General features: G+C 40.4%; 1 long non-coding RNA gene across 2 annotated transcripts in view; it reads right to left on the reverse strand.

Moving 5' to 3' along the window:
• LOC106503340 overlaps positions 1-27,137 on the reverse strand; it is a 202,044-nt gene that overhangs the window by 155,582 nt on the left and 19,325 nt on the right. The window contains exon 3 of one of the 2 annotated variants that reach the window (XR_001296996.2): positions 24,995-25,303. The exons of the other annotated variant lie outside the window; for it this stretch is intronic. This is a non-coding gene — a long non-coding RNA (uncharacterized LOC106503340). Of the gene's footprint in view, positions 1-24,994; positions 25,304-27,137 lie in introns of those variants that run through there. 2 annotated transcript variants of the gene reach the window in all.

Consider the following 27,137-nt stretch of genomic DNA (forward strand, 5'->3'; position numbering starts at 1 on the left):
CAATTATACAGAGTGAAGTAAGCCAGAAAGAAAAACACCAATACAGTATACTAACACATATATATGGAATTTAGGAAGATGGCAATGACGACCCTGTATGCAAGACAGGAAAAAAGACACAGATGTGTATACCGGACTTTTGGACTCAGAGGGAGAGGGAGAGGGTGGGATGATTTGGGAGAATGGGAATTCTAACATGTATACTGTCATGTAAGAATTGAATCGCCAGTCCATGTCTGACGTAGGTGCAGCTTGCTTGGGGCTGGTGCATGGGGATGACCCAGAGAGATGTTGTGGGGAGGGAGGTGGGAGGGGGGTTCATGTTTGGGAACGCATGTAAGAATTAAAGATTTTAAAATTTAAAAAAAATAAAAAATTAAAAAAAATAATAAAATAAAATAAAATTAAGTGAGAAAAAAAAATAAAAAGGACAATAAATTCCAAAAAAAAAAAAAAATTCAACATTTAAAAAATGAAGATCATGGCACCCAGTCCCATGACTTCATGGCATATAGATGGGGAAACAGTGGTTTGAAACAGTGATAGACTTTTTTTTTTTTTGGGCCGGGGGGTGGGGAGGGGCTCCAGAATCACTGCCAGTGGTGACTGTAGAGCCTTGAAATTAAAAGACACTTGCTCCTTGGAAGAAAAGCTATGACAAACCTATTAAACCTATTAAGAAACAGAGACATTACTTTGCTGCCCATGTAGTCAAAGCCGTGGTTTTTCCAGTAGTCATGTATGAATGTGAGCGCTGGACTATAAAGAAGGCTGAACACTGAAGAGTTGATGCTTTTGAAATATGGTGTTGGAGAAGACTCTTGAGAGTCCCTTGGGCTGCAAGATCAAACCAGTCCATCCTGGTTCGATCAGGAAATCAGATTTCCTGATTTTCTGATATTCTGATATTCAGGATTCTTGATCAGAATATCAATGAATATTCAGGAAGTCAGTCCTGAATATTCATTGGAAGGACTGATGTTGAAGCTGAAGCTCCAGTACTTTGGCCACCTGACATGAAGAGCTGATTCATTGGAGAAGACCCTGATGCTGAGAAAGATTGAAGGCAGGAGGAGAAAGGGATAACTGAGGACTAGATGGTTGGATGACATCACTGACTGAGTCATGAGTTTGAGCAAACTCTGGGAGATGGTGAAGGACAGGGAAACCTGGTGTGCTTCAGTCCATGGGGGTACAAAGAGTCAGACTCAACTGAACAGCAACAAATACCTGTTTTATGCTAGTAATTCTATTAACTTCTTACTAAACCTCATGATAGCCCATGGACACCCCAAACTTAACATGTTCATGATGAAATTTCCCTGTTGTACCCATTCCCTACGTTCTTTCTCTTCTCTCCATTTTAATGACGGGAACTGCCAATGTCTATCAAACTGAATCAGAACCAGGGCTTTATCTGGGGTCTCTTCCCTCTCCTATCCTTCATAACCAATCATTCCTATTGTCCTGTCAATGCTTAGTCTTAATCCACTTTGGTTTTTTATCCCGTCACCACCTTCAGCTTTCATCCAGATTAAAACATTCAACAACAGCTCTGTTGTCACATGCATGTTTCACATAGTAACCAACTATCTTTTCTTATATAAAAGCATTCCACACAACAGGAGATACGAAGGTATCAGCATGATGGTGAAGATCCACTCTAGCCTATTTCTTCAACTAATTACAATTGAAATCTTTGGACAAAATACAAAACTGATTGTGTGAGGGTTCTGAAAAATAAACAAAGCAGGTGGAGTAGAGCCAAATCTTGAAGCAACTCTATAGAGCTGTACCCTGAGATTTTTTTTTTCTCTATCCTATTGTTGGGGTCCTTTAATGGACCTTTAATGGGCCCCAACAATAGGTCCTTTAATGGACCACTCTGGTGGTCCGGAGACCAATAAGAAAGTAAAAGAGTGAGAAAGAGACTGATATTCCTTGGTTTACACAGAAAGCCAATAAAGCCCCTGCATGGGGCTTGCTCTGTTCATGAAGGCCTCAGGCACCCTCTCGATTGGGTGAAGGCACAGAGTGCCTTCTTGAGAGGGTTTTAGAAGCCCAGGCTGATGTCCATCAGCAGACGAATGGATAAGAAAGCTGTGGTACATATACACAATGGAGTATTACTCAGCCATTAAAAAGAATACATTTGAATCACTTCTAATGAGGTGGATGGAACTGGAGCCAATTATACAGAGTGAAGTAAGCCAGAAAGAAAAACACCAATGTGGTATACTAACGCATATATATGGAATTTAGAAAGATGGTAATGATAACCCTGTATGCGAGATAGCAAAAGAGACATAGATGTATAGAACAGACTTTTGGACTCTATGAGAGAGGGAGAGGGTGGGATGATTTGGGATAATGGCATTGAAACATGTATACTATCATGTAAAAAACGAATTGCCAGTCTAGGTTCAATACAGGATACAGGATGCTTGGGGCTGGTGCACTGGGATGACCCAGAGAGATGATATGGGGAGGGTGGTGGGAGGGGGGTTCAGGATTGGGAACTCATGTACACCCGTGGCGGATTCATGTCAATGTATGGCAAAACCAATACAGTATTGTAAAGTAAAAAAAGAATCCCAGGCAGGAAAGTGAACACAGAGGACTTCTGCACTCCAAAGAAATAGCCTGAGAGAGAGAGAGAGAGAGAGAGAGAAAGCAAGACACGGGGACCAAAGCTCTGATGGAGCAAAGGTGTTTTAATCAGCATAGTGTGGACGTATATAATGTAGTTATTCTCAGCAAAGATAAAGATTAAAATTCCAGACTTACAAAACATAGGCGATCCATATCAAAGAGAGAAAGAGTTGTAAATAATCACTTTTACCATATGGTTCATAAAAAGGAAGAGGGTACTTATCACCATATAGAAAAACTAATGAAGGAAATGCCTGGTTTCCTCAGCCCCGAGAAGAGGCTTGCCTCTTCTAATTCCTTAATATTCAGGAATTAATAAGGAACAGAGAATTCCTGACAGATCCGAACCAGCACACAGGAAGCCTCCTGTTAAATGCTTCCTGACAATTCCCCCTATTTTATTATATTTGTAAAAAAAAGGGTCCTGACCAGATGAGTTTGGTTAGTATTAACCAACCTTATAGAAAGGCGACGGTAAACAACAAATATAATTATCAAGACAATCACCAAAGTTACAGTTCCAGACCCGATACTATGGGTAATACTTTGAAACCATCCTCGTGGGTCTAGCCCGGATAATTTTTCAGCTAAAGTTTCCAAATTACGGGAAGAGGGCAGATTTTATAAAAAGTTTTAAAGATTTCCTTTTGCAGTAAATGTACATTCAGAGAGGCATTATCATGTATATTTTGTAAATGAAATTTGATTTGTTCCCAGTTGTAGGCACTATGATTGAATTGAACTGGATATGGATGTGAGAGTTGGACTGTGAAGAAGGCTGAGTGCCGAAGAATTGATGCTTTTGAACTGTGGTGTTGGAGAAGACTCTTGAGAGTCCCTTGGACTGCAAGGAGATCCATCCAGTCCATTCTGAAGGAGATCAGCCCTGGGATTTCTTTGGAAGAAATGATGCTAAAGCTGAAACTCCAGTACTTTGGCCACCTCATGAGAAGAGCTGACTCATTGGAAAAAACTCAGATGCTGGGAGGGAGTCAGGGCAGGAGGAGAAGGGGACAACCGAGGATAAGATGGCTGGATGGCATCACGGACTCGATGGACATGAGCCTGAGTGAATTCCAGGAGATGGAGATGAACAGGGAGGCCTGGCGTGCTGAGATTCATGGGGTCGCAAAGTCAGACACGACTGAGCAACTGAACTGAACTGAACTGAACACAAAATTGAGTAGCTTAAAGAAATAGAGGAGTTAAGACAAGTATATAGTTTCCAGTTAATACCAGTTACAGAACGTTAAGTCTTATTAAATTGCAAATTTCCTATGGCTATAACAAAAGGGAGTGGAACACAGGCCTGTATAAAATATGACTGATTATAGCGAAAAAAATCGTTACTATGACCACCACAGGTCTCTGTGAAATGTCCGGTCCAAGCTCCAAATTTTTCGGTTCGCAGCAAGTTTCCAAATGTCACATTGTTCAGGCCCAATTTGTTTATCGAGGACGATTGGAAGGGGAGGAGGGGGTGTCATTCCACAGTCAAGCCAGCTAAGAAGGCCTTTGTCATGGTAATGTTTCATTAGTAACCTTTTACATAATGTTTTCTGTTCTTTCCCTAACTCTTTCCCTAAAGTTTCAGTAGCGTAAACATGGTTCACAGTAAATAACCCAAGCAACTTCCGAAGGTCTTCTTTTGGAGGCAGGAAGAAAACCCAAGTTTGTTGGCTGACGTTTATGCATACTACCGCTGGGCCCACGCACAAGGGAAGGACTTCATAGCCTAAAGAAATGTCGATTGGTTTTCCTTCCTCCCAGGTTGTGATGGCTCCTTCACGTTCTAGGGAGGGGGCCTATGTATAGAGTCATTAGTTGAAAGGATTCGTCCTCTCTCTGTCCATTTGACCACCTGTAATGAAGGGGGTTTGGGTATTAGTTGAGCTCGTGCAGGGGGCGGGGGCGGGGGGAGGTACAGGCCAAAAGATTGAGCATTGCCAGGATAATGTATTCAGGACTCCGAGGCAATCCCTGTTGAGAGACCATATTTTCAGCTCGATTAGTAAGGGTTTTTATTTGTCCCCAGGGGAGATCGTAGGGGTGATGCCACCGAGGGTATTGCTTTCTGGAGATCTTTAGAGGGGACATAGCCCGTATTGGAATTTCTTCTTCCTGGGGTTCTTGTTTCATCTCCATTTTGAATGCCAGGGGCCCCCTTGGGTTGAATCTTCCAAAGATGTTAAAAAAATTTTTTTTAAAACAAATAAAATTGTATTAACAAGCTATAGGTTTAGAAAGTATCTTATGTTGGAATCTAGTGAAGTCTGCTTTAGATAAGGAAGACAATAGTGTACCTGTGTATACCCCCTTTTAAAAAGTTTTTTTATTTGCAACTTTAGTGTGTGATGTGTTCGTTTGACTAAGTCTTGTGTCTGTGGATTATAAAGAATACCTGTAATATGTTTAATAGAAAAAGATTGTAAAAATTCTTTAAAGTGTCTAGAAATATTGAAGTCGCTCAGTCGTGTCCGACTCTGCGACCCCGTCGACTGTAACCTACCAGGCTCCTCCGTCCAGGGGATTCTCCAGGCAAGAATACTGGAGTGGGTTGCCATTTCCTTCTCCAATAACATGTTGTGCAGCTTCACTGCAAAGAGGTGTGGCCCAGATAAAAGAGGAATTTGTGTCTATACAGACGTGTAGGAAGGAAAATGGAGGAAGTTCAGGGCAATGAGTTACCTTATGCCATGGGTCGAAGATGTAGGGGTCTACAAGTAGGACAATTACTAATAATTTCTTTAGCCTGGCAGTATGGGACTTTCCATAGCTGGTGTAGGGAGCCAGCATTGTTATGCAACAGAGCATGCTGTTCCTCTGGAGTAGCAAGGGAAACCAGTTTATCAGCTTGTTCATTATCATAAGTCATGCGCCCCAGAAGACAAGAATGTGTTCGAATATGTGTAATATAAATGGGAGAATTGCGGTTTCTAACAACAGATTGTAGTTCCAAAAAGAATTGTTGAATAATAGGTTGATTGGAGTTTCTGGTGGAGGTTTCTATATTTTTTAACACAAAAACAGAATATATAGAGTCAGTGACTATATTAATGGGGTAAGGATGTAGGCAAATAACTTAAATAAGAGCATATAATTCATTTTGTTGAGCAGAATGAAATTTAGTATAAAACACTTTATATTCCTTAAGAGACCAGAATGAAGCTTTGGTGTTTTTCAGTTCTGTTCAGTTCAGTCGCTCAGTCGTGTCCGACTCTTTTGCGACCCCATGAATTGCAGCACGCCAGGCCTCCCTATCCATCACCAGCTCCCGAAGTTCACTCAGACTCAAGTCCAGCGAGTCAGTGATGCTATCCAGCCATCTCATCCTCTGTCGTCCTCTTCTCCTCCTGCCCCCAATCCCTCCCAGCATCAGAGTCTTTTCCAATGAGTCAACTCTTCGCATGAGGTGGCCAAAGTACCAGAGTTTCAGCTTTAGCATCATTCCTTCCAAAGAAATCCCAGGGTTGATCTCCTTCAAAATGGACTGGTTGGATCTCCTTGCAGTCCAAGGGACTCTCAGGAGTCTTCTCCAACACCACAGTTCAAAAGCATCAATTCTTTGGCGCTCAGCTTTCTTCACAGTCCAACTCTCACATCCATGCTTGACCACTGGAAAAACCATAGGCTTGACTAGACGGACCTTTGTTGGCAAAGTTATGTCTCTGCTTTTCAATATGCTATCTAGGACTTCCCTGGTGGCTCAGATGGTAAAGCGTCTGTCTACAATGTGAGAGACCTGGGTTCGATCCCTGGGTTGGGAGATTCCCTGGAGAAGGAAATGGCAACCCATTCCAGTACTCTTGCTTTGAAAATCCCATGGACAGAGGAGCTTGGGGCAGGCTACTGTCCATGGGGTCACAAAGAGTCGGCATGACTGAGAGACTTCACTTTTGAATATGCTATCTAGGTTGGTCATAACTTTCCTTCCAAGGAGTAAGCGTCTTTTAATTTCATGGCTGCAATCACCATCTGCAGTGATTTTGGAGTCCCCAGAAATAAAGTCTGACACTGTTTGCAGTGATTTTGGAGTCCCCAGAAGTAAAGTCTGACACTGTTTCCACTGTTTCCCCATCTATTTCCCATGAAGTGATGGGACCAGATGCCATGATCTTCGTTTTCTGAATGTTGAGCTTTAAGCCAACTTTTTCATTCTCCACTTTCACTTTCAGCCATAAGAGTGGTGTCATCTGCATATCTGAGGTTATTGATATTTCTCCCGGCAATCTTGATTCTAGCTTGTGCTTCTTCCACCCCAGTGTTTCTCATGATGTAATCTGCATATAAGTTAAATAAGCATTTTTAGTTCCATCTATATAAAAAAAACCTTGGCCTGTGGTATAGGCTGTGAGCTGATAATCAGAGAAATAATAAATTCAGTATTTTTGAAGAAATTCTACAGCTTACCAAAAGGATAATGAAATGAAATTTCTCCAAAATATTCCAGATATGCCAATTTTGAGGAATAGTGGTAGGTGATGGGATTCCTGGTGTAATGCACCCATAGGATTCATAGATGGATTCTAAGGTCTGTTGCTGCTGCTGCTGCTGCTCCTAAGTCACTTCAGTCATGCCCAACTCTGTGTGACCCCATGGACGGCAGCCCACCAGGCTCCCCCATCCCTGGTATTCTCCAGGGAAGAACAGTGAAGTGGGTTGCCATTTCCTTCTCCAATGCATGAAAGTGAAAAGTGAAAGTGAAGTCATTCAGTCGTGTCCGACTCTTAGCGACCCCATGGACTGCAGCCCACCAGGCTCCTCTGTCCATGGGATTTTCCAGGCAAGAGTGCTGGAGATGCCATTTGTTAGATTTCTTTTTTATAACAAAAATAGGAGAGTTCCAAGGAGAACAAGATTCTTCAATATGTTTTAATTCTAATTGTGTATCTATAAGTTTTTTAGCAGCCTGTAATTTCTCTTTCGTGAGGGGCCACTGCTCTGTCCAAACAGTCTTGTCATTCTTCCAAGTTATTTTATTAATTGTACTGTTTGTTAAATGAGCAGTGGCCCCTAGGAAAAATGTGGAATGTATATCTGAGTTTTCCATATCTTATATCTTTTTATTAAAAGTATGTATCTTATTTTTCCTTAGCAACTATGAAGTGTCTTGCATATTAGTATTTTAAGGATTGGTGAATATATTTATTATATCATATTATGCTATATATATTCATTATATATTTATATATATCATACATTATATACTATATTTATTAATAGTTTAAAATCTCTAGTTTTTCTGTAACAAAAACTTTGTAAGAGGAAGTTAATGTTTAGTAATTAATGTTTTAAAATCTTATTTTATTTGGAAATGACCTAGTTATTTAATAATTCTTTATTATTTAGTTTAGTACAGCTCTAGAAATTTAAGTTATCCCAATCCTAAGAGATTATTTTAGATTATAATAGATTGTTCTATTAAAATATAATTATTTTTAATAGAGTTTATCTAAAAGTTTTTATCTCACTTATATATATATATATATATACAGTTGCCTTTTTGTTGATAAATTTAGTTTAAATAAACCTAGGCATAATAAAAGTATTATATAATGTTGATGACATAAGACATGTCGTAATTAGATTAGCAAAGAATCATATTTAAATTATATTTAAATAAACATTGTATTTAATATTGAATATTTTATTTAGTTCATGTGAGTTTGATTTAAATAGAGCTCATTAACTCCAAATTATCTAAGAACAGACTGGTATATTGATGGCAGCACTGCTGGATGTTGAGGGCTTCAGGGAAAAGATGGAATTTGCCCCTGGTTTGTGTTGAAGGGGAGCTGGGGTTTCCCCTGCTTGGAGTTTCCTGGAATAGGTTTCCCTTTAATGTCAAATTTAGATTTACAATCTTTGGCCCAATGTATTCCTCTATGGCAGTGAGGGCAGATTTTTGGAGGTTTTTTTTTTTTTTTTTTAGCTTTCTTAGAGCAGTCCCTTTTTCAGTTCAGTTCAGTCGCTCAGTCGTGTCCCACTCTTGTGACCCCATGAATTGCAGGACACCCGGCATCCCTGTCCATCACCAACTCCCGGAGTTCACTCAAACTCATGTCCGTCGAGTCGGTGATGCCATCCAGCCATCTCATCCTCTGTCATCTCCTTCTCTTCCTGCCCCCAATCCCTCCCAGCATCAGGGTCTTTTCCAGTGAGTCAACTCTTCACATGAGGTGGCCAAATTACAGGAGTTTCAGCTTTAGCATCATTCCTTCCAAAGAAATCCTAGGGCTGATCTCCTTTAAGATGGACTAGTTGGATCTCCTTGCACTCCAAGGGACTCTCGAGAGTCTTCTCTAACACCGCAGTTCAAAAACATCAATTCTTTGGCACTCAGCTTTTTTCACAGTCCAACTCTCACATCTGTACATGACTACTGGAAAAACTATAGCCTTGACTAGACGGACCATTGTTGGCAAAGTAATGCCTCTGCTTTTCAATATGCTATCTAAGTTGGTCATAACTTTCCTTCCAAGGAGTAAGCATCTTTTAATTTCATGCCTGCAGTCACCATCTGCAGTGATTTTGGAGCCCCCCAAAATAAAGTCTGACACTGTTTCCACTGTTTCCCCATCTATTTCCCATGAAGTGATGGGACCAGAGGCCATGATCTTCGTTTTCTGAATGTTGAGCTTATTTCCACATGTAAAGCATCCATCATTTCCCATTCTAATGGCAGCAACCATTGTTTTAGCTAGCTTTTGTATCTTTTGAGTTTCTGATCCTAGATTGTGATAAGTTTTCAAATAATCAATAATAGTCCCTGTCTCACTAATTGGAGCTATAGCTTTTTGACATTCCTGATTTGCATTTTCATAAGCAAGTAATTTCTCTAGTTGCCTTTTGGCTTCTTCTCCAATTACACTATGGGAAATAGCAGTTTCTAATCTAGCTAAAAAATCAGCATAATTTAATTAGATCCCAGAACTTTAAATAAGTAATGAAGTAAAGTAGAAAAGTGATGGGCTTTGCAGCCATTTTACCCATGTCTTAGTACTTACTGGCCTCAATAGGCCCTGAGGTCACTCCGTCTGAATTTGCCTACGTGTACCAAGCTCCTGTTCTGGGCACCACTTGTTGGGGTTCTTTAATGGACTGGAACCTGGTGGTCCAGAGTTGACCGATAAGAAAGAAAAGGAGAGAGAAAGAGGCTGATATTCCTTGGTTTACGCAGAAAGCCAATAAAGCACCTGCACAGGGCTTGCTCTGTTCATGAAGGCCTCAAGCTCCCTCTCGATGGGATGAAAGCACAGAGCACCTTCTGGAGAGGGTCTCAAAAGCCCAGACGGGAAAGTGAACGCAGAGGACCTCTGCACTCCAAAGAAATAGCCTGAGAGACAGAAAGAGAGAGAGAGAAAGGAAGAAAGACAGGGGGACCAAAGCTCTGATGCAGCAAAGGTGTTTTAATCAACATAATGTGGGTATATATACTGTAGTTATTCTCAGTAAAGATAAAGATTAAAATTCCAGACTTACAAAACATAGGCGATCCATAGTAAAGAGAGAGAGAGTTGTAAATAATCACTTTTACCATATGGTTCATAAAAAGGAAGAGGGTACTTATCACCATATAGAAAAAACTAACGAAGGAAATGCCTGAATTCCTCAGCCCCTGGGAGAGGCTTGCCGCTCCTCTTAATTCCTAGGAATTAATAAGGAACAGAGAATCCCTGACAGATCCAAACCAGCACACAGGGAGCCTCCTGTTAAACGCTTCCTGACATCCTATCATACATTTTCTCTCAGTATGGCAGGAGTAGTGCAGTCTTCAGCTAAAATTTTGAGTAAAATTCTGTGTTTCTGGCTAAAGGAACAAAGAAAAGAGGACTCTTAAGGTGAGATGTTATCGAGAGACGGATGCTCAAAGGAAGAGAAGAGGCGCCTCTAATTATCTGTATAGGAACACGCAAGCGTTAGTCCATACCTGGAGCTACGTCTTTGTGGGAGAGACCAACAGTAGCCTAACTAAGGCTTGGATGAATGAAGAGAATTGAATGACACACACAAATCTTAGTGCAGTCTCTGAAGAGTATACATATGGAATAAACGCAAACAAAGGATGGTGAATGCTTGCAGAACACAACTGAACTCTGCACAGGTACCTGTCTAAATTCTGAGCTGTTCAGCGTAAGGCAGATTCAAATCCTCATAACAAACACTTTGAGAATTTAACCTAATAATTGAGCCTCTTCCCACAGAAGAGAAGACGCAAACTAATTAGACTGATTGCTTGCTGAAAGGAAAATAATAATACTTTTTCAGAGCACTTCAACAAAGTACAGTGCCCAACAACTTAACATTCACAAATTCAGGGTGTAATCCAAAATTAATTGATTCAAAAACTAAACAAATTTTAACAGTAACAAATAATAAAATGTGACAGATAATAATAAAATGTCACAAAATTGTAAAGGTAAAAATAAACATATGCCAAGCTTGAGGTTAGTCCAAATGCTGGAAAAATCAGACACATGCTTTAAAACAACGTTAAATTTTATTAATATTTAGAAGAAAAGTATTCTGAAATGAGTAATAAAAATGAGAAATTGTCAACAGAAATAGGAATTACACAAAGAACTAAATGTGAATTTTAGAGCTGAAAAATAGAATATAAGAAATTTTTTAAAAGTGCTAATTGGATCCAATAATAAAAGTGACCAAAGAAGAAAGAGTAAACAAACCTGAGGGTGTATCAATAGAAATTATCCTAAGGCTAGAGAGAAAAAAGATTTAAAAAAATCAACAAGAACAGAGTTTTGGTTTCTTTGAATGTGTAATTGAAGTTCAGAAGAAGAGGGGAAGGATATTGGGATTGAAATAGTATTCAAAGCTATAACAGTAGGAAATTTAAATTCTTGAAAAACATATTTATAGGTTGAAGACTGGCAAATTTCAACCTAGATAAAATCAAAGAAGATGATGTGTAGATATATTATAATCAGTTCACAACTAAAGATAAAGAAAAAGGTCTAGAAAATGGCATGACATATAATGGAAGAAAAATTTGAATAAATTTCTCTTTAATATCCTTAAAGCACTGAAAGAAAGAAATAGCAACTCAGAATGCTATCTCCAATAAAAATATTCTACAGAAATAAAAGTGAAATAAATAAATTTAAAAATAAACAAACACTAAAAGAAAATTTATGAAATTCTAGAGGAATTTCTTCAAGGTGAAAAGAAAATGATATAGAGATTAGAATTTTTAGGAATTAAGGAAAAGCAAAAGAAATATCAGCTTCTCTGGTGGCTCAGATGGTAAAGCGTCTGCCTGCAGTACGGGAGACCCAGGTTTGATTCCTGGGTCGGGAAGTTCCCCTGGAGAAGGAAATGGCAATCCACTCCAGCACTCTTGCCTGGAAAATCCCATGGACGGAGGAGCCTGATAGGCTACAGTCCATGGGGTCGCAAAGAGTCGGACACGACTGAGCGACTTCACTTCACTTCACTGCAAGAGAAATATCAAATAGCAGGATAAATGTAAAAATTACGTTTACTGACTAAAACAAAAATGTATATTATTAAAACAAAAATTAATACATTTTTGAAATTCTTGAGGTATATAGAAGCAAAGAGTATGACAGTTATAAGATGAAGATGACTGTGGTGGAGAAAAGACCTAATATAGTTGCAAAGATTTTCATTTTTTATAAAGTGATACAATATTAAAGGTAAAAGATTAAGTATGTATACTGAAATCTCTAGAGCAATCACTAAAATAATACAAAGAGATATTGACAAACATTCAGTAAATAAAATAAACAGGAGAAATAAAAAGAAAGTAGTAAAATTATGGACATAAATCCAACACAATCAATGATTATATTAAATGTTAATAGTTTAAATACCTCAATTAAAAAAAAAAAGCATAACAAAATTGCCAGAGTAGCTTAAAAAAGCAAGACTCCACTATGTGCTGCCTACAAGAAATATATTTTATTTTATTTTTAAAATTAATGTAGTTATTATAATTGAAGGCTAATTACTTTACAATATTGTGGTGGTTTTTGACATATATTGACATGAATCAGCAGCCATGAGTGTACATATGTCCCCCTGTCCCTAACCCCTCTCCCACCTCCTTCCTCACCCCATCCCTCTGGGTTGTCCCAGTGCACTGGCTTTGAGTGCCCTGTTTCATGCATCAAACTTGGACTGGTGATCTGTTTCACATATGGTAATATACACGTTTCAATGCTATTCTCTCAAATCATCCCACCCCCGCCTTCTCCTACAGAGTCCAAAATCTGTTCTATATATCTGTGTCTCTTTTGCTGTCTCACATATAGGGTCATCATTACCATCTTTCTAAATTCCATACATATATGCGTTAATATATTGTATTGATGGAGAAGGTGATGGCACCCCACTCCAGTATTCTTGCCTGGAAAATTCCATGGATGGAGGAGCCTAGTAGGCTGCAGTCCATGGGGTTGCAAAAGGTGGACACGACTGAGCGACTTCACTTTTACTTTTCACTTTCATGAATTGGAGAAGGAAATAGCAACCCACTCCAGTGTTCTTGCCTGGAGAATCCCAGGGATGGGGGACCCTGGTGACAGGCCATCTATGAGGTCTCACCAGTAGGACACAACTGAGAAGACTTAGGAGTAGCAGCGTACTGTACTGATGTTTTTCTTCCTGGCTTACTTCACTCTTTATAATAGGTTCCAGTTTTACCCACCTCATTAGAACTGATTCAAGTGTGTTCTTTTTAATAGCTGAGTAATATTCCCTTGTGTACATGTACCACAACTTTCTTATCCATTCGTCTGCTGATGGACATCTAGGTTGCTTCCATGTCCTAGCTATTGCGAACAGTGCTACGACTGGCGTACACGTGTCTCTTTCAATATCCTCTGTCATCCCCTTCTCCTCCTGCCCTCAATCTTTCCTAGCATCAGGGTCTTGTCAAATGAGTCAGCTCTTCATATCAGGTGGCCAAAGTATTGGAGTTTCAGCTTCAATGTCAGTCCTTCCAATGAACACCCAGGACTGATCTCCCCCAGGATGGACTGGTTGGATATCCTTGCAGTCCAAGGGACTCTCAAGAGTCTTCTCCAACACCACAGTTCAAAAGCATCAATTCTTTGGTGCTCAGCTTTCTTCACAGCCCTACTCTCACATCCATATATGACCACTGGAAAAATCATAGCCTTGACTAGATGGACCTTTGTTGGCAAAGTAATGTTTCTGCTTTTCAATATGCTATCTAGGTTGGTCATAACTCTTCTTCCAAGGAGTAAGCATCTTTTAATTTCATGGCTGCAATCACCACCTGCTGTGACTTTGGAGCCCCTCAAAATGAAGTCTGACACCGTTTCCACTGTTTACCCATGTATTTCCCATGAAGTGACGGCTTGAATGCCATGATCTTAGTTTTCTGAATGTTGAGCTTTTTTTTTTAATTTTTATTTTTATTTTATTTTACTTTACAATACTGTATTGGTTTTGGCATACATTGACATGAATCCGCCACGGGTGTACATGAGCTCCCAAACATGAACCCCCCTCCCACCTCCCACCCCACATCATCCTTCCGGATCATCCCCGTGCACCAGCCCCAAGCATCCTGCATCCTGCATCGAACACAGACTGGTGATTCGTTTCTTACATGATAGTATACATGTTTCAATGCCATTCTCCCAAATCATCCCACCCTCTCCCTCTCCCTCTGAGTCCAAAAGTCCACTCTACACATCTGTGTCTCTTTTGCTGTCTTGCATACAGGGTCATCATTACCATCTTTCTAAATTCCATATATATGTGTTAGTATACTATATTGGTGTTTTTCTTTCTGGCTTACTTCACTCTGTATAATTGGCTCCAGTTTCATCCACCTCATTAGAACTGATTCAAATGTATTCTTTTTAATGGCTGAGTAATACTCCATTGTGTATATGTACCACAGCTTTCTTATCCATTCATCTGTTGATGGACATCTAGGTTGTTTCCATGTCCTGGCTATTATAAACAGTGCTGCGATGAACATTGGGCTTTAAGCCAACTTTTTAACTCTCCTCTTTCAGTTTCATCAAGAGACTCTTTAGTTCCTCTTCACTTTCTGCCATAAGGGTGGTGTCATCTGCATATCTGAGGTTATTGATATTTCTCCCAGCAATCTTGATTCCAGCTTGTGCTTCTTCCAGCCCAGTGTTTCTCATGATGTACTCTGAATATAAGTTGAATAAGCAGGGAGACAATATACAGCCTTGACATACTCCTTTCCCTATTTGGAACCAGTCTGTTATTCCATGTCCAGTTCTAACTGTTCCTTCCTGACCTGCATATAGGTTTCCTCCAAGAAAAATAGTCAGCAATTGTCAGATTGATTAAAAAGGCAATGTTCAACCACATGTTGTCTATAAGAAACACATTTTATATTTAATGACACAAACAGGTAGAAATAAAAGAATAGAAAAAGACATACCATGGAAATAATAAACCAAGAGAGAAATGATTAGCTATAATTAAATATTAGACAATATTTTGGACTTTATAAAAAGAAATGCTGCAAGAACTCAGTATTTCTGGAAGATATAATAAATATAATGTATATGCATCTAATAAACCATGACTCCAGAGCACATGAACGAAAACCTGATAGAAGTGAAAAGAACATAATCAATGATGATATTTTAATACTCTAATCTCAAAAGAAGAGAGAGAAATCTCCAGTGATATAAAAGACCTGAATTACTATCAACCATTTTGACCTCAGTGACAGTTATGTTATCCTTTATCTCATGACACCCCAATATAATCTTTTCAAGGTGGCATAAAGTATTCTTTAGGATGGACCATATGCTAGACCATAAAAGTCTCAGTAAAGTGAAAAGGACTAAAATAACACAAAGTGTTCTCTTCGATCACAAAGACATTAAATTAGAAATTAATAACAAAGATATTTGGGAAGTCTTCAAATATCTAGAGATTATATATTCTACTTAGTAATTCACAGGTTAAAAAAGAAATCACAGGGATAATTAGATGAATATTTTAGATGAATGAAAAAGAAAATATCAAAATTTATGAAATGAAGCTAAAGCAATGCTTAGAGAGATATTCATAGATTTAAAACAGCTTTACACACATACACACACACACACACACACACACATATATATATATATATGTAAAACTCAATGTGAAACACCTATGATACAACTTAACCATCTTGTAGCTCAGTTGGTAGAGTCCGCCTGCCCAGCAGGAGACCTGGGTTCAATCCCTGGGTTGGAAAGATCCCCAGGAGAAGGGAAAGGTTACTCACTCCAGTATTCTAGGCTGGAGAATTCCATAGACCGTGTAGTCCATGGGGTTGCAAAGAGTTGGACATAACTGAATGACTTTCACACACACACCCCCAGTGGCTCAGTGGTTAAAGAATACATCTGCAATGCAGAATATGAAGGACACACAGGTTTGATTCCCTGGGTGGGAAGATCCTAGATGAGGAATGGTAATTCACTCCAATATTCGTCTATAGTCCACACGATTGCAAAGAGTCAGACATGACTGAGCGACTAAGCACACACACATATTTAACTCAATAATAAGTCAAACAGCCCCATCAAAACTGAGCAAAATATTTGAATCTGCTTTGCCAAATAAGAGATGAGTGTCACTGTATGTAAGCATATGGAAAGTTTAGTCATCAGGGAAATACAAATTCATACTATAATGAAATACAGTTACAAACCTATTTACTTTACTGTAACCCAAAAGATTGATTGTATCAAGCATTGGTAAGGATATGCAGAGTTGATATTTCCACATGTAGCTTTGTTGGAAATGTAATGTGGTACAACTACTTTGGAAAACAGTTTAACATATTCTTAAAAAATTAACCCACACCTACTATTCAACCTAGCCATTTCAGTTTTAAATATCAGGGGAAAGAAAACCCTCAAATAACATCAACACGTGAATGAATAAACACATTATGTTCTAACCATACAATAAAATACTATTAATCAAAATTTTTTAAAAAAGAAGAAATAAACTATGAAACACACAAGAACAGGAGACTAAGGATAAGTCTTAATTATTAAGCTGTGTGAACCAAACCAGGCCAAAAAGGGAACATATTGTATGACTCTATAAATGCATACTATCTATGATTTATTTTTTTAAAAAGGCTAGGACATACAAACAGGAAGACATTTTATGGCTGTCTGGGATGGGGGTGACAGAAATGACAGATTACTAAAGGTGCTGAGAAAATGTTTGGTGGTGATGGATATGTTCATTATCTGTGGTGATGGCCTCTACAGGAGTGCACTTACATCAAAATGGATCAAATTTTACTCCTTAAATATGTGTAACTATACCTTAATACAACATACCAAAAATAGATAAGTAAAATTTTTATGGTACCCTACTGTCACCTGGAAAATTTTTCAATTTTTTACCATGGCCTGTATCAAAGGCCTCTGTATTAGCTTGAATTAGTCCTAGCTTTGAGTGACAGAAAATCTAAATGAATGGTGGTCTAAACTCAGGGTCAGCAAGCATTTTCTGTAAAGGGCCAGACAGTGAACAGTTTAGGCTTTGCAGGCCACATGATGGTAACTTCTCAACGTTGCCTTTGTGGCATGAAATCAGTTATAGATGGTATATAAAAGAATAGCATTAGTGTTATCCAGTGAAACTTTAATTACAAAAACAGATGGTGAACTGAATTTGGAAGTGTGGGCTGTAGTTTGCCTATCCCCAGTTTGAAAAACAGCCTTTGTAAACATAGGTAATCTAAGAATACGATGATGACTCCATTTTCTTCCTGGTTTACCATTTTTAACATGTGGTGTCTATGTCATGGCGGAGAAGGCAATGGCACCCCACTCCAGTACTCTTGCCTGGAGAATCCCATGGACGGAGGAGCCTGGTAGGCTGCAGTTCATGGGGTTGCGAAGAGTCGGGCACGACTGAGCAACTTCACTTTCACTTTTCACTTTCACCCATTGGAGAAGGAAATGGCAACCCACTCCAGTGTTCTTGCCTGGAGAATCCCAGGGACGGGAGAGCCTGGTGGGCTGCTGTCTATGGGGTCGCACAGAGTCGGACACGACTGAAGCGACTTAGCAGCAGCAGCAGCAGCAGCAGCAGCAGTCTGTGTCATGGCACAAGACAGCCACTCTAGCATCAATCACATCTGTATTTTGGCAAATGGGAGAAGAAAAGAAAGAAAAAAAAGCCTGCCTTTCTCTTGGAATACTCCTAGAAAGTTCTGCACACTTTAATTTATATTTGTCTGTCTGGAAATTAATCACATGGCCACACTTAGATACAAGGAAAATTGAGCAACGTAGTTTTCATTCAGGATGACTAGGTATCCAGATAATTGTCAGAGTTCTACTACAAAGAAGAGAGTATTGGGTAAAAATTCTCTTCTGCATTTTTCTAAATAGAATATGTATAGAATCCATAATTATATGAAGGAAGCAAAAAGGAAAATATATTTTTAGATAGAAATCACAAGGTTTTATTTTGTATCATTTTTAAATATTGAAAGAAACATGCTTAGTGTTAAAGGATATTTGTTTATGTAAAGAAATATAAGATTTCCCTAATGACATAGAGATAATGTCAGACAAGCTTGTGTGTTGGGTTCAGATGAGCCTGGATGAGAATTCTGGCTTTCACTTGTTGTTTATGAGAGTTAATAAATGTCCTTTGAATCCTAGTTTGAGAAGTGAAATTGAAAATATTAGTCACTCAGTCATGTCTGACTCTTTGCAACTCCATGGACTGTAGCCTGCCAGGCTCCTCTGTCCATGGGATTCTCTAGGCAAGAATACTAGAGAGGGTAGCCATTCCCTTCTCCAGGGGAATCTTCCCAACCCAGGGATAGAATCTAGGTCTCCTGCACTGCAGACATATTCTTTACCATTTGAGCCACCAGGGAAGCCTAGTTTACTAATCTGTACAATGGGCGGATATAGTTTATTTAATATATTCACATCTATGTACTAGGACAGGGATAGTACTGCTTATCTTTGCAACACTGTAGTTGCGATATCACAAGTTAGGATGATTTCTAGTGTATGAAAGTGAAAGTGAAAGCTGTTCAGTTGTGTCCAACTCTTTGCAACCCCATGGACTCTACAATCCATGGAATTCTCCAGGCCAGAATACTGGAACGGGTAGCCTTTGCCTTCTCCAGGGGATCTTTCTAACCCAGGGATCGAATTCAGGTCTCCTGCATTGTAGGTGGATTCTTTATCAACTGAACCACAAGGGAAGCCCAAGAATACTGCAGTGGGTAGACTATCCCTTCTCCAGCAGGTCTTCCTGACCCAGGAATTGAACTGGGGTCTCCTGCATTGCAGGCAGATTCTTTACCAACTGAGCTATCCAGTGTCTACATTTTATTAAATCTTCATAGGCAGAGCACAGAAGAATTTGAGGGTCTGAGCATCTTAGGTGTGCCATAGACATTTTTAAAATTCACACTGGTGTACATCACTCTAAGTAGCTGACAATATCTCACTTCCATATAAACTGAGCCACTCATCACAATGCCACTCCTGAAACCTCAGTTCAGTTCAGTTCATTCGCTCAGTCGTGTCTGACTCTTTGCGACCCCATGAACCACAGCACTCCAGGCCTCCCTGTCCATCACCAACTCCCGGAGTTCACTCAGACTCACGTCCATTGAGTCAGTGATGCCATCCAGCCATCTCATCCTCTGTGGTCCCCTTTTCCTCCTGCCCCCAATCCCTCCCAGCATGCCAACAAATCTCCAGAAAATACTGAGGCTGGGGTCTTAATTTTTAGCCATTCTGAAACTCCAATACTTTGGCCACCTCATGTGAAGAATTGACTCATTGGGAAAGACTCTGATGCTAGGAGGGATTGGGGGCAGGAGGAGAAGGGGACGACAGAGGATGAGATGGCTGGATGGCATCACTGACTCAGCGGACATGAGTCTGAGTGAACTGCAGGAGTTGGTGATGGACAGGGAAGCCTGGCGTGCTGTGATTCACGGGGTCACAAAGAGTTGGACACGACTGAGCGACTGAACTGAACTGAACTGAACATTTTTTGCTAAGAAAGGCATTGCTATTACATATTTAAATGAGATTATTACCAGCTTGTGTTTTGAAAACAATTTGCAACTATCACTGTATTTTATTTTAAGACAGCTTAATTTGGTAATCCTTGTTTGACAGATGAGAAAGCCAAAACATAGAACAGGTACCTGCCTCATAATGACAAGCAGATGTTTACTGCTGAAGCTTATTGCCATCGAGGGAGTATAAGGAATATAAGAAATACTGGGTTGGTTAATTTCAAGAAATTATAATCTGGATGGTCCACCCTTACCTTTGCAATACACAGGTGCTGGCTGTCTTAGTGGCTTTAACCATGGGTACAGCATTGAAACACATTTGTCTTCAAATTCTAGACCCCTCTTGTCCACTCACAGGTTTAGTTAACTATAGAACCTACAGAACTATCTGTCTCATGCATAAACTTGAAGAGTAAAGATACTAATGGGTAAAATCTGAATGAGCGGTGTAGTCATGCCTGTAACCACCTTTCTCTCACCCCTCAACTGTTGGGTACAGATTGCAGACCAAGAATAAAGCAAAATTGGGGGCAAACTGCCCACCACCTCCAGCCTGACCACAAGCTCCCTTGGAGATATATGACCCTTCTCTGCAATCATCCCAACTGCCTGCTCACCCTCACTCAGCAACTGGCAAGCTCCAAATTTACATTGGGAAATTTGAAAAGGTATCAGTTCCTGACCTCATAGGCTTCGCAGGTAGTGCTAGGGGTAAAGAACCCGCCTGTCAATGCAGGAGATGTAACAGATGCAGATTCGATCTCTGGGTTGGGAAGATCCCCTGAAGGAGGAAATGGCCACCCACTCCAGTATTCTTGCCTGGAAAATCCCATAGACAGAGGAGCCTGGCAGGCTATAGTCCATGAAGTCGTACACAGTTGGACACGACTGAGGCTTAGCACCTGGCCTCAGACCACCAGAGGTTCTGACTTAACTGGACTGGGATGGGGCTTTGATTTGGTAGGTTTTCAGAGTATATGGTCACCCTACTTATTTAACTATATGCAGAGTACATCATGAGAAATGCTGGGATGGAAGAAGCACAGCTGGAATCAAGATTGCAGGGAGAAATATCAATAACCTCAGATATGCAGATGACACCACCCTTAAGGAAAAAAGTGAAGAGGAACTAAAAAGCCTCTGGATAAAAGTGAAAGTGGAGAGTGAAAAAGTTGGCTTAAAGCTCAACGTTCAGAAAACGAAGATCATGGCATCCGGTCCCATCACTTCATGGGAAATAGATGGGGAAACAGTGTCAGACTATTTTTGGGGGGCTCCCAAATCACTGCAGATGGTGACTGCAGCCATGAAATTAAAAGACGCTTACTCCTTGGAAGGAAAGTTATGACCAACCTAGATAGCATATTGAAAAGCAGAGATATTACCTTGGCAACAAAGGTCTGCCTAGTCAAGGCTACGGTTTTTCCAGTGGTCATGTATGGATGTGAGAGTTGGACTGTGAAGAAAGCTGAGCACTGAAGAATTGATGCTTTTGAACTATGGTGTTGGAGAAGACTCCTGAGAGTCCCTTGGACTGCAAGGAGGTCCAACTAGTCCATCCTAAAGGAGATCAGCCCTGGGTGTTCTTTGGAAGGAATGATGCTAAAGTTGAAACTCCGGTACTTTGGCCACCTCATGCAGAGTTGACTCACTGGAAAAGACTCTGATACTGGGAGGGATTGAGGGCAGGAGAAGAAGGGGACAACAGAGGATGAGATGGCTGGATGGCATCACTGACTTGATGGACATGAGTTTGAGTGAACTCTGGGAGTTGGTGATGGACAGGGAGGCCTAGTGTGCTGCGATTCACGGGGTCGCAAAGAGTGGGACATGACTGAGCAACTGAACTGAACCGAACTGAAGAGCATCCCAGGTGTTTTTAATGTGCAGCTGAGGTTAAGAACCGCAGCTCAGGGGCTCCCTGGCAGGGACCGTGGGCTGCCTCACCTTTCCCATGAATTTCAGATGTGATCTTTCCTGTTGCTGTCTAGCCTGCTCTGTCTGATTCTCAGTTCACAACTCCTGCCCCGTTCTGCACTTTCTGGTATTTGTGTCATCCTCATTCACTGGTAATTTTCCAGCTTCCAGCTAAATGCCTGCTCCACCTCGCAGGTGTCTGAGTCAGACCCAGCTTTGCCTTGGCCTCTCTTGCTGCCTGGGTCCTGAGTCTGTTCCTGACAACCACTGTCCAAAGCTTAGCACAGCCTCCAAGACTTTGCTCCTTAGGGATGCTTCCCTGAGGCTCCTCCCAGCCAGGGGTGCCCTCAGGACCGATTTTCCCAGCAAAAATACCGGAGTGGGTTGCCATTTCCTCCTCCAGGGGATTTTCCTGAGCCAGGGATCAACCCTGCATCTCCTGCACTGCAGGCAGGTTCTTTACCTGCTGAGCCACTGGGGAATGCATACTGATACTGTTTAATATTCTCTGATGTTGCTTTGCCCTGAGAGAGAGAGGGAGGGAGTGTGGTTGTGGGGGTGGTGTTGGGGTGAGGGAGTGAAGGGTGTGGGAGGGTGTAGAGGGTGTGGGAGGGGATAGGGGGTGGAGGGGTTGGAGGAAGGAGGTGGGAAGGGGAGCAAAATTCCAGGACATATTTCCCCAGTGAGTTCCCCACTGTTATTAAACACAAATAATTAAAGTTGATAAATTTTACGTTGTCTAGTACATTTTTCATATTCTATTAAGCCTAGTGTATTTTTAGCTTTGTATTTAAACATTTAACATTTATTACTAAAAGTATAATATAAACCATTTAATATAATTTAACTACAGTGCCTATATTTTTTGAGGAAATTTAAAGGGAAAACTATTAGCTACACAAAACTCCAAGCTTTGACCTTGTATTCATTGAAATTTGGGTCTGTAACTCATAAAATTGTTTGAAAGAAATATTTATTTGATACCTGGTATAAATAAGAGAAAGAATGGGGAAAGCAGTCACTTTTCACACCTACAAAAATGGAAAATGTTATATCTTCTGTCAAAGTATTCATCCTATTCAAAATTACTTGAGAAGAAAAGCTGGAGTTAATTTTTGTTTATTTATAAAAAGCTACAAATTAATAATGACTACCCCTTGTCTTCCCCTTCCACTCGTTCAGCATTTCCTAAATGGAGTTAACTGGGAATAATAAACAAGGCATGGAGGGAGTGACTCATTGACTCAGATTACACTCACCTGTTTTATCATTTTATGGGAAATAGTAAATGGATAGATGCCTATTTATTATTTTATCTCAATTTGCCATGTCATGAATGAATCTTATTATGCAATGACTGACATTCACTCAAAATTTCTGAGGTAACATTTCATTTACATAATTTTAAGATAAATCATCTAAATATAGTAGCCTGCCCTGTTTCCTATCAAAAATTGATCAGAATATGAAAATATCAACTGATTGCTTCCAGTTGATGCATCATCTTGTCCTTAATCATTTATCTATGATTTAACATTGAACTCATTTTTTTTCATTCTATTTTTCTTTTCTATGCTGATAGCAATAACATTGCAGTGAATGACTCTGTGTTTGTTATTTCAAAATAAATATTTTGAATTTATTCTTTTGTATAGATTTTACACAGGTCAAATATCATTAAACTTCTTAGTCTAATTGATAAGCCTATCAAATTCATCCAGTTCTCTAAGCTTCCTAAGGGGATGAGAGCCATTTAAAAACAGGCCCATGTGTTGGTAAAGAGTGCTCAGAATGAGGAAGGAGAAGAGGGTAGAGTATTTCGGCCCCTGGTTTATGGTGGGTTGGTCCGATTTCAAACACTGTTATTAAATCCAGCCATCATTACTGTGTCTATGGTGTTGACAGCTTGATGCGAAGTTGCATGAGAATTCTTTACAATATAGAGTTTGTGTGGTATGTGTGTGCTCAGTTGTGTCCAACTCTTTGCTACCCCATAGACTGTAGGCCACCAGAAAATTCCTCTGTCCGTGGAATTTTCCAGGCAAGAATACTGGAGTTGGTTGCCATTTCCTACTCCAGGGGATCTTCCTGACCCAGAGATCAAACCCATGTTTCTTTCATCTCCTGCACTGGCCAGCAGATTCTTGCCAACTGAGCCCCCTGGGAAGCCCCATGTATAGAGAGTACACAGTGTGAACTATTACGGTGATTCATAAATTGGGAAGGGGAAATATGTGATACAACTGTCTTTCTTGTTTGGGGACATCTGCTCTTTGACCTCTTCCAACTGGTCACTGTGCCCCGTGGCTGTTGGGCGAGGTTGGGTAACCAAAGGAAGAGCTTTGCCACAGGTGTTCTTTCACAGGTGTTGCTATGGCCTCTTGAGGACTTTCCTTTTTTCCAGTTAGATATCTATCAGACTTTGTGGCTCATGTTCTTCACTGGTTATTCTCTCAGCTGTGATCAGCAGACTCTGAGATACCATGTGGAACTTTCCGCGTAGTACTGTGGTACAACTTCTTCATGTGTGTCTGTGCTGCAAAAGGATGGTAAATGCTTTACCAGCAATCATTTTATTGGCTCCGAAAGGAGGTTTGATCTCGGTTCTAGTAACCAATTAGAATCTATCCCTCTTCAAAATTTACATTGTTTAATTCATAACTAAAGCATAATTATTCTTTTGTTATGAGACTATTCCATGTTTTAGTGGCCATGATGAACTTCTTTGTGTTCATTGATTTCTTTTTTTCTTCTCACTCTCTCCTTCTCTCTCTCTGTTTTTTTTTTTGTTCTCATCACATTTACTTCCTTTGTTGACTCCATTTGCAAAGGTTGTTCCTCTGTTACTTCCACTGGGAGAGCTTCCACATAGGTGATTTTAGGCATGAGGTACTACAGCAGAATTTAGTCCCTGAGTTTGACTGAAGTAGCCAAAACTTATTATGTTGCTGCTGTTGTTTCTGCAAATTCTATCCCCTCTTTTCAAAATAATGGATACAGTCACTTAAACTTTTCCAGCCAGGCTCCTCATCTCCACAATGACATTCTTCATGCCTGGGGTGGGGGGTAGAGGGCTCTTTATTTTCCCTCTCCACAGAGCATGGTCCCAGCTGTGTGGCTCCCTTCATGAATATGCATGAAATCAGATATGACATTGCCCTGCTCCCATTAATAATCTTGTCATCTGACTTGTGCTCCAGAAAGCTCCAGCCCTGGGCTTCTCAGAGCAAATGTAGCCTGAAGAAAAACAAGACAAAACAAAACAAAAAGACTCTATCTTTTTGTTTATCTTTTTTTTTAAATTTGATTTGGATTAAGTATTCCAACGTTTGGGCAAGGGCTTGTGAGAGGAACAGAGGAGGCAGGAAGGGAGAGAAGGAGAGGGCTCAGAGGAGAAGTCGGCCCCTGTGTGAATGGCGTGGCTTGTTGGGAGTCGAACGCGGTGGGTGTAATGGCATGCGAAGTGACCTTGAATATAGGCACTGTGGGTAGCTCCAGCTTTTTTGTAAAAGAAGCATTTGCAGTGGAGGTTTGGGTTTCAGGCCTCCCAGTCATCAATCATCTCAGCCCATTCTTCTCTTTGACAGCTCGGTACAAGGCCTGACATTTGACACCCAAGACCCCAGGACTTACACACAGACACAAGCTGAGGCCCTAAGGGAGGGGAGGAGGGGAAGAGAGAGAGAAAAAAAGCTTATTTTATTTTTTAAGCAGCAAACAAATTCTGTCACAGTAATTCTGCAGAAGAGCATCACGTTGAGTTTTGCTACTGCTTTGTGATTTTTCATGCTGCCCAGGGTTCTTAAAATAGCTTTGTGTGAACACTTTGGGGTAAATATCTCAGCCTGGCAGGCCACTTACCATTTGACCACATTGAATCCAACCTCAGCATTAAAGGATGGATTGGTGGACAAGGGGGTTATCACTTTCTGGACAATGGTCCATGACATTGTGACCTGAGTGCCATTACATCATACTGTCACTTCGGGGAGAAGGCCACCCTCAGGGTACTTTCCCTTTGGAACATTGGAAAAATAAAAAAGAAGGATAATAACTCAGGTTCAGATATGAGCTCACTGAAGTCTGGGGTCAACTAATGCAAGTGTTTCAGGGATCAAATAATGGTAATTGGTGTTAAGAATTAGGTAATTTATGGTTCTAACTTTGAAAGAGTCTAAAAGGTTTATAACATGCAAGTCCCAGGATTTCATGGGTGAAAGTCCAGGTGGCTGTGCTTCTAATCCCTGTTCATCGACAGCCAGTTAAGCTGAGTGCCAAGCCCTGAGCATGTGAGGCCAAGGGTATGCCATTAAATTCTTACCCAAGTCTGAGATCTGACAGACGAATCTTTCAATGACTTTTGACAATGACTATATGCCCAGCACTATACTGATATCACAGAAAATGCAAATACTTTAAGAGATGATCCCAGCCCACACAAACAGTACTAGACTATTTGGAGAGATAAAGCATATGTTGATAAGGTAGTGCATAGCAGGATAGTAAAAACAAATGTATTCTGATATATCAGTGAGACTGTCTCCAGGATTACTTAGCACATCTTTCATTCTGGAAACATCAGCATCTCACACACAGACTTGAGGGAAAAAAACCATGGTTCTTCTCAGTATAAATGTAGAAAAATATTTTGGGGATTGCTTAGGAAATATTAAAAGCTTCCTAACAATTATTAGCAGGATAGGTTTCAGTTCAGTTCAGTCACTCAGTTGTGTCCGACTCTTTGCGACCCCATGAATCGCAGCACGCCAGGCCTCCCTGTCCATCACCATCTCCCGGAGTTCACTCAGACTCACGTCCATCGAGTCCGTGATGCCACCCAGCCATCTCATTCTCTGTCGTCCCCTTCTCCTCCTGCCCCCAATCCCTCCCAGCATCAAAGTCTTTTCCAATGAGTCAACTCTTCGCATGAGGTGGCCAAAGTACGTTAGCATCATTCCTTCCAAAGAACACCCAAGGCTGATCTCCTTTAGAATGGACTGGTTGGATCTCCTTGTAGTCCAAGGGACTCTCAAGAGTCTTCTCCAGCACTACAGTTCAAAAGCATCAATTTTTCGGCGCTCAGCCTTCTTCACAGTCCAACTGTCACATCCCTACATGACTACTGGAAAAACCATAGCCTTGACTAGACGGACCTTAGTCGGCAAAGTAATGTCTCTGCTTTTGAATATGCTATCTAGGTTGGTTATAACTTTTCTTCCAAGGAGTAAGCGTCTTTTAATTTCATGGCTGCAGTCACCATCTGCAGTGATTTGGGAGCCACCCAGAATAAAGTCTGATACTGTTTCCACTGTTTCCCCATCTATTTCCCATGAAGTGATGGGACCGGATGACATGATCTTCGTTTTCTGAATGTTGAGCTTTAAGCCAACTTTTTCACTCTCCTCTTTCACTTTCATCAAGAGGCTTTTTAGTTCCTCTTTACTTTGTGCCATAAGGGTGGTGTCATCTGCATATCTGAGGTTATTGA

Source organism: Capra hircus, chromosome 21, assembly GCF_001704415.2.
Source record: "Capra hircus breed San Clemente chromosome 21, ASM170441v1, whole genome shotgun sequence".
NCBI lineage: Eukaryota > Metazoa > Chordata > Mammalia > Artiodactyla > Bovidae > Capra > Capra hircus.